This window comes from Pristis pectinata, chromosome 8 (genome assembly GCF_009764475.1).
Source record: "Pristis pectinata isolate sPriPec2 chromosome 8, sPriPec2.1.pri, whole genome shotgun sequence".
Classification (NCBI taxonomy): domain Eukaryota; kingdom Metazoa; phylum Chordata; class Chondrichthyes; order Rhinopristiformes; family Pristidae; genus Pristis; species Pristis pectinata.
Window position 1 is genome coordinate 48965393 of NC_067412.1, and position 6000 is coordinate 48971392.

Sequence of the window (6000 nt, forward strand, 5' to 3'; positions counted from 1 at the left end):
ACTGAACTACCCAGAGTGTTAAGGGCCTGGATGGGGTGGAATTCTTGAAAGCAGTGTTGCAGGAAGATGGGGTGGTTAAAAAGGTATTTAGCATGTTGGTCTTCATCAGTCAGGCATTGGGCATAGGAGTTGGGCCACTGTTGGAGTTGTACAAGTTGTTCCAACTTTGGTCACCCTGTTATAGGAAAGTCTTTAAACTGGAAAGAGTGCAGAAAAGATTTGAGGATGTTGCCAGGACTAGAGGGCCTGAGTTGTAAGAGGTTGGCCAGGCCAGATCTTTATTCCTTGGAATGTAGAAGAATGAAACATTTAAGATCATTAAAATTTAAAAGAAAAAAGCATAGATAAGGTGGATGGTAAGTCTATTCCCCAGAGTAGAAGTCCAAAACTAGGGGCATGGATTTGAGGTGAGGGGAAAGATTTAAAAGGGACTTGAGGGGCAACATTTTCATGCAGAGGGCAGTGAGTATATGGAATGAGCTGCCAGAGGGAGTGGTTGAGATGGGTACAATAGTATCATTTGGAGGGGTGGGGCTGAGGGATATGGGCTGACCCCAGGAAATTGAGAAGATGGGTGGGCACCATGGTTGGCATAGACTTGTTGGGCTGAAGAGCCTGTACTTGTGCTGTATTGCTTTGACTCTAGTCACAGGAAGACAGAATCAAATTTATTATCAGATGTGTGATGTTAAATTTATTTTGCATCAACATTTTTTGATGCATCGATAGCCACATTAGGTCAAAAAGGTCACAACTACATACAATATCATTAGTGACTTTAATAATAGACAGTTCAACAAATTTGACACTTTGTAGAAAAAAAACAGATGAAAAAAGGGTAATTGCTGTGAAGGACAAAGTCATAAACAACTTCAACCAACATGGGGAAGTTGAGTGGTAAGCAACTCTGTGGGAGTAAGGTTGAAAGGGCAAGCTGGGTATAGTGGACAATATGCCTTCAAATTAATGGATGAAAAAGATCATGAAAGCTAAATTGTAAGCAACAATAAAGGAGGCACTGGAGAGGGTTTTCACAAGTCTAAGAAGTGGAGAAACAATGTCAAACTTGACCTTGAAAGCATTTTATTACTGGTACTAGTAACTATTCTTTTGGTTTAGTGTTAAATTTGCTTTGATAAAGAGCCAGATACAAGGAAACATTTTTATTGAGTTAGTGGAGCTGGATTAAGTTATAGTGGGACAAGTGGATTAAATTTCCTACCTCCATTGGTAGGAGCATAAAAGCAATGATCTAAAGATAATTTATCCTTGCTATAGCCTCCAGATGGAGTTGGGGGGGGGAGGGTGGTGGTGTTGGCAGTGGGAGAATAAACTTAAAATCATAGTTTTATAAGTAAAATAGCACTTGACATTGGCACAGTTTACCAGGATAGTCTTGAAATTTTATCTAAAGTTTTACTAAAAGCCATGTAAGTATTTCAATGGACAGAAAAAGGTCAAAGAAGGAAACCTCCATGGGGAAACTAAATAGGAAGAATGTTGTCCTTGGGTTACTAAGATGCACAGTTAGCCTCCCTGCTCCAAAGTCACAGGAACATGTCAAACACTGCAATGAATTAAGTCATGACATCTTTTTCTTGGATACAAGGAGACAATGGGGAAAAATGTGAAATTGCAATAGTCCTAATGCCATTAAGAAACTCAACCTCTCTAGTTCTGAACATATTTCCTTCATTGTGTGAAGTACTACAGGAATTTATCCTCTTGCAGGTTTGCCACAATAAGAGAATTGCTAACAATTCATAATAGGGCCTTGTAATCTTAGCCACTGTAATTGCCATCTTTACAATACAAATGACTTTTGGAATAAGGCTTTGATTAAAAAGGGTTAATTTATTTTGAATTTTAACTGCAGTGTTCATGGTGCATAAATAACACTGAGCCAACCAAATTTAGAATCAAAATCAACATTGCACTGCTTCAAATTAGATTGTGTTGCACATTAAATTATGATGTGTCCTGAACCAGATCATGCTGTGCAAAATTGTATTCTGTTAAATTACATTTCAGCAGTAAATGAATGCAGTACTGTATTGCACTAAATTACATTTTATTGAATTGTTACATTATGCCAGGCTAATTTGCACTGAATTTTAACAGATTATGTTGTGGTGAATTTTCTATTACAATGTATTAATTACATACTGCAATGGCACACAGCATTTTTTAACAATTTAAAGGGATTTTAAATTGTACTGTTATTCATGACATTAGTTGTTATAATTATGCAGCAAAATAATAATTGTTACACTGTATGATGCATTAAACTAAATTAGTCCCAGCGTGTGGTTACTCCATATAACGCACCGTGTGCTTCACTACATTTGTATGTGCTGCTCTACGTTCATATTCCACATAGAGAACGTGTTGTACTCTCGGTTTGTATTATGTAGTGTGGCATTAAACCAGATTGCGTTTTGATTACTCTCGGATCATTCTGGAACATTTTGAGATAGATTACGCTGCTGTGCGTTAATTAGATTACTTGATTACCACATCCAGCCCGTTTGATGCTTTAGACAGGATTCCCCTCCCCTCCCCCACACGTGCCGCCAATCAAAGATCCCAGCGATCGGCTGCACTGCGCATGAGTGAAGTCAAGCGCCCGGGCCGTTCTCATGAAATCTTCTTCCTTTCCCCCTCCCCCCCACCCCCCCCAAGCGCGCCGGGGGGTGGGAAGAGAGGGGAATCCGCCTGCAGAGAGTTGGTGTGGTGGGGGAGGAAGATTGGCGGCCGAAGGGGAGCCGGTGGCGGCAGCGCGGGCTGTTAACGGAAAGTTTGCGCGTGGCGGCGCCATGACTTGGGAAGTCTGAACTTGAATATTCAACGGGTGGATGACCCACCAGCAGCCGGCGGGCAGGCCACGCTCAACTGCCAACTTCAGCCACTTTTACCGACCCTCCTGTCCGCCACCGCAACCCGACAAGGGCGCGGGTTGAAAAAAAACTTCTAAATTCAGTTGAATTCATGGTAAAATCAGCTGCGCGTACCTTGAAGCCTGCAAAAATCAGAAGAATATCAATTCAGCAGAATTCTCCTGCTCTCCGAGCCAGACAATAAAATCAGTCACGTCCAATCACACCTGCTCTCATGATCATGACGTCAGCGGCAACACCAGCCAATGGCAGCTCGAACTGCGCTGAACCCACCGAATGACTCTGGCGCGGAGTGCGCATGCGCAGTCGGAAATCATCTCTCTCCCTCGCTCCGGGCGTTCTCCTCCCCGCGGCGACGGGGCCCGAGCGGACGTGTCTCTCTCACTCTCCGGCTCCGAGCTCCGGTTTCTGAAGCTAACCATGTAACAGTGACTGTTGAAGGAATATTAGGGTAGATTTCTGTGAGCCGACGCTTCGGAATTGTAGATAAATCATGAGGTCATGATTCAGGAGATTTGACGTGTGACAACCGCCCAAGTTGCGTTCTAACAAACTTTTTTTCATTGCCCTTTATGACTTCCTTCCCTGATTGACTCCATCGGTGCTTTTATATAGGATATAACCTTTTGAAGCTAAGATAATATTTTTAATATCAATTGAAATTAACATTGAGTGCCACTGCTTCTCAAACAATGTCAACCGCTATAAAATTTACGTAAATACTGAGTGCAATAGTCACTGTACTTCCTGAGAGTTCTTGGGTATCCCTGTGAAAACAGGTCTTTAAATAGCTTGTCTCATTAGTTTAAATGATGTTATTTTACCTTAAATAAAAGTTGATTTCTCATTTGTAACAAATCTTGAGTATGATTTATAATTAAAGAGGCATTGGTGCATATGGGGCAATAAATCCAGCAAAAATTTGGAAGGTAAGATTGGAAAAAAAACAAAATTGCAAATTTTGAGAAGTAGCTTATTGAGTGAAGCTCAGTTTAATAGAAATTAGAGACAAGAATAGGCCACTTGGTTCTTCAAGCCTGCTCTGCTATTCAGAGGGATCATGGTTGATCCTCTACCTTGATTCCACATTCATACTCTTACCCCATCACCTTGATTTTGTTTTTGTGTCTGGAAATGTACCTATCTTCTTAAATATATTCATTTGTTTGGTCTCCACTGCCTTCTGGTGCCAAGAATATTGTAGGCTCTATCCTTGAGTGAAGATATTTTTCCTTGTCCACATTCTGGTTCCCCAGTCTTCTAGTGCTGTCAGAATTTTGTAGATTTCCATGAGATACCATTATTGTTCTTTTAAGTGAGTACAGGCCCGGCCAACCCATTCTATTTGCTTATGATAGTCCTGCTATACTGGTCAGTCTGGTGACCCTATGTTACACTCCTCTATGGTAAGTGTATTCCTTTCTTTGTTAAGGATATCAAAACTGCACAGTGCTCCATGTGTGGTCTCACTAAGGCCTCCTATTACTTGTAACAGGACATTTTTGATTCTGTACTCAAACCTCACACTGAAGGCCAACGTACCTTTTGCCATCTTAGCAGCTTGCTGCACTTCCATGTTTGCTTTCAGTCATTGATACACAGGATACCTGGGTTCTTTTGTACATTGACATTTCCCAATCGATCACCTTTTAAATAAATACTCTGCTTCATTTTTTTTCCTATGGACTTCACGTTTATCCATATTATACTGTATCTCTCCACCCCCTTGTCTAAATCGCCTTGTAGCTCCTTTGTGTCCTTCCTCACAACTCCCAATTACAGCCAGCTGGCAAACTGAGAAATAGTACCTTTGGTTTGCTCATCCAAATCACTGACGTATATTGTGAACGGCTGAGCCCAAGCACTGATCCCTGTGATACCCCGTTAATTGCCACCTGCCATACAAAAAAAAGACCCATTTATTATTACTCATTGTTTCCCATCTAGATGCTTGCTTATATGCAAAATTAAAGCCTCACCCGACCACTGCAAATCTGAATCCAACCCAAGTCTGAAGACAGAATTTCTTTTGATGTAAAAAGAGAATACTGTCTGACCTACTGAGTGATTCTAGCATTTTCTGTTTTTTTTTATTTTAAATTCCCAGCATTTGCAGTTTTTGTTTGTCAGTTTCTTTTGATAGAACTATAGAAAACTACAGCACAGAAAACAGGCCATTTGGTCCTTCTAGTCTGTGCCAAAACATTATTCTGCTAGTCCCATTTACCTGCCCCCAGCCCATACCCCTCCAGACCTCTCTCGTCCATGTATCTATCCAATTTACTCTTAGAAGTTAAGAGCAAGCCTGCATTTACCACATCAGATGGCAGCCCATTCCACACTCCCACCACTCTTTGAGTGAAAAAGTTCCCTCTAATGTTCCCCCAAACCTTTCTCCTTTCACCCTAAAGCCATGTCCTCTCGTACTTATCTCTCCTAATCTAGGTGGAAAGAGCCTACTTGCATTAACTCTGTCTATGCCCCTCATCATTTGGTAAACCTCTATCATATCTCCCCTCATTCTTCTCCGCTTCAAGGAATAAAGTCCTAACATGCTCAATCTTTCCCCGTAACTCAACTCCTGAAGACCTGGCAACATTCTTGTAAATCTCTTCTGCACTCTTTCAATCTTACTGATATCCTTCCTGTAGTTCGGTGACCAGAACTGCACACAATATTCTAAATTTCGTCTCACTAATGACTTATACAACCTCACCAAAACATTCCAACTCCTATACTCAATACTTTGATTTATAAATACCAGGATGCCAAAAGCCTTGTTTACAACCCTGTCTACCTGTGACTACTTTCAGGGAATTATGTGTCTGAACTCCCAGATCCCTTTGTTCCTCTGCACTCCTCAGTGCCCTACCATTTACTATGTATGTCCTCCCTTGATTTGTCCTTCCAAAATGCAACACCTTACACTTGTCTGCATTAAATTCCATATTTAATACCTGATTAAATTTGATACCTGACTCATACCCAACATACACAGTTGGCCTTCATTAATCAGGCCTGGTAACCATCCTCTTAAAGGCTTTAGTGCATTTATTTACAAGAAGCCAGCCTAGCCAAATTTGACCCAAGCCCAAGTACTTTA

General features: G+C 41.1%; 1 protein-coding gene across 3 annotated transcripts in view; it reads right to left on the bottom strand.

Annotated features, from left to right (window-relative positions):
* The window catches only part of hdx (highly divergent homeobox), a 102609-nt gene extending 98923 nt beyond the window's left edge, over window positions 1–3686 (bottom strand). For all 3 annotated transcript variants that reach the window (XM_052021784.1, XM_052021783.1, XM_052021782.1), the window contains exon 1: window positions 3012–3686. The gene's annotated coding sequence lies outside the window, so the exon portion shown is untranslated. The remainder of the gene's footprint in view (window positions 1–3011) is intronic.
* Between the last annotated feature and the right edge of the window lie 2314 nt (window positions 3687–6000).